We start from the raw sequence: 2,614 nt of genomic DNA on the forward strand, positions 1-2,614 counted from the left end.
AGAATATCGATGTGTGGCAAAGGGAAGTCGTCCTTTGGACTTGCCTTATTTAGATCTCGATAGTCGACACACATCCTTACCCTTCCGTCTTTCTTAGGAACTGGGACGACGTTAGCGACCCATTCGGGGTATTTGGATACCTTGATGAAACCTGCAGTTATTTGTTTTTGAACTTCTTCTTTTATTTTAAGTGCTACGTCGGGTTTCATTCGACGCAACTTTTGTTTTACAGGTTTCATTCCTGGGATTAATGGTATAGTGTGTTGAGCTATTTCTCTGTTAATGCCTGGAATATCTTCATATGACCAAGCAAATACATCGATAAATTCTTTAAGCAAGTTAATTAAATCGGTTCTTTCTTGTTTATTCAATGTTAGTCCGATTTTAACTTCTCTTTTATGAGTTGAATCATTTGAGATGTCAACTGTTTCAGTCTCTTCAATTACTGGTGTTTTCTTTTCAAGCGTTTCCATTGCTTTAATAAATTCTTTATCTTTTTCATCGTTAGCTAAGCAATGTTCGTCATCTTGGGTTAGGGAAGAACACGAGAAGTAAGGAGAATGAGCGATATTATTATACTCTGAGATCATTACATCAAAGAGTGATATGTCCTCAGGGACTGGATCACTAACTATCCTAGGAGAAGAAATAGGAAGGGGAGGCATTATAGCTAGGGACCCAGAAGATTCTAAAGGGAAAGACTCTGACTCAGACTCTGACTCTGACTCTGACGATTCCTCAAACATTGGCCCTTGTCCTGTCGTGATTGATATCTTCCTACCACTCGGAGTGGTCACCTTGATAGTCTTGCGCCACCCTTGCAGTAATCCTTCAGCTGGAGTAATTAGCTTTGAGGGGTCGAAGTTTTCGCTTTGTAGGACCGTTTGAATGAGTGAGGAGTTATCTTCCTTATAAACTGGCTCATTCTTTTCTCGCCCAAACAGTAATCCCATGACGTTAAAGTCAAAGCATGGAGGTGCTTTCTCCTTATGGACGGGAGTTGGGATTTCGTCAGTGAAGTAGCAATCCAAGAAAATCTCGAATCCTGGTTGTCGTATGCCATTTACAACAAATGGTTCGGGAAATTCATGGCATGGATAGTCCTCTCCTTCTTTTATAAACTGACCATTAAGCGTAAGAGGGTACTGATCCATTGGAATTGCTTTCTTTTGAATGCGAGCGTTCCTACGTACTTTCAATTTGTCCTGGGCTCGCTTGAGATCTTTCCGAGTCGGTTCGAAACCAAGTCCGAAAGTATCTAGCTTAGGGAGGCCAAGTGACTCTATCGATTTTGCTATCCCCTTCTTCTTTCCTAAGGTCATCCCAGGGAAGTGTCCTTGTTTCTTTAGCATAGTGTTGATAATCATGTTGGAATGGGGGTCATGGCAAAGAGATGTCCTTTCATACTCTTGGATTAAGGAGACTTCTTCGTTAAAGCCCCATAGGTCTTCATCACCTTCGTCGTGCTCCACGTTGATGATTGGATTCTCTATTGATTTGATCCTCATTGGCGAAGCATCAATGGTGATGGGGATTCCTCCAACTATGGCTTTCACTTGTTGGTGGAGAGATGAAGGGACGGCCTTTAGGTCATGGAGCCAAGGGCGTCCTAGCAACAGATTGAATGAGGCTTTGATGTCTACTACTTGAAAAGTAGTAGCATGTTCTATTGTTCCTGCCGTCACATTTAGGGTTATTTTACCAAGAGCTTGACGTCGAGTATTATCGTAAGCTCTTATTCCTTGTGTGGACGGAGTTAAATCCTCATCCTTTATGTCGAGCATCCTCGCAGTCCTAAGTGGACAGACATTAATAGCCGATCCATTGTCTACAAGAGTCATGGGAACATTCATCCTTTTGCAGACTACCGTGAGGTTTAACGCCTTGTAGTGTTTGTCACCTTCCGGGGGTAAATCTTTATCAGAGAAGGTGATTAGATTAATCAGACTAGGGAGATCACTCGTGAGGAAGTTAGCTAGTCCCTCAGGAGTGGTGTCAGAATCTATCCCGATTTTATCCAAAGCATTCATCACAGCCAACCTATGTTCTCGAGATGTTGCTAAAAGCTTCCATACATTCACCTCAACTTTTGTTTTCTTGAATTGTTTAACGATGTCATTGTCTTCGATGATAGGTATGGGAACTTGTTGTACAGTAGGCATAGGTTGTGTTGAAACGGGAGGTTGTATTCTCCCGGATCTTGTGAGGACGTCTATTGATGAATCTTCTTCAGCCCAAATGTCGTACGTGGTGTATGATACAGAAGGTGAAGGTCCTACTATGTCTTTTAGATAGACATCTTCTTCGTCACTGTCTTATACTCCATTAACATTTATGTCTTCTTCTTGTTGAACTTGGACTAATTCTTTTCTATCAATCATTTTCTGCACCAAATCCTTGAACTTGAAGCAGTTTTCTAGGGTGTGTCCTCCTGACTGATGGTATTGACAGTAATATCTATCTATCCTTTTTATTGATTCAAATGGTCTCGGTTCGAGAGGTTTGACCTTGCCACTCTCGGAGAGCATTTTAAACATTTGTGCATACGGGATCCCAATTGGAGTATAAACTTTATTGCTCTTCTTGGGTCTTTCGGTGACTTGTAAGGGAAAGT

Source organism: Chenopodium album, chromosome 7 (assembly GCF_948465745.1).
Source record: "Chenopodium album chromosome 7, dcCheAlbu1.1, whole genome shotgun sequence".
Taxonomy (NCBI): Eukaryota; Viridiplantae; Streptophyta; class Magnoliopsida; order Caryophyllales; family Amaranthaceae; genus Chenopodium; species Chenopodium album.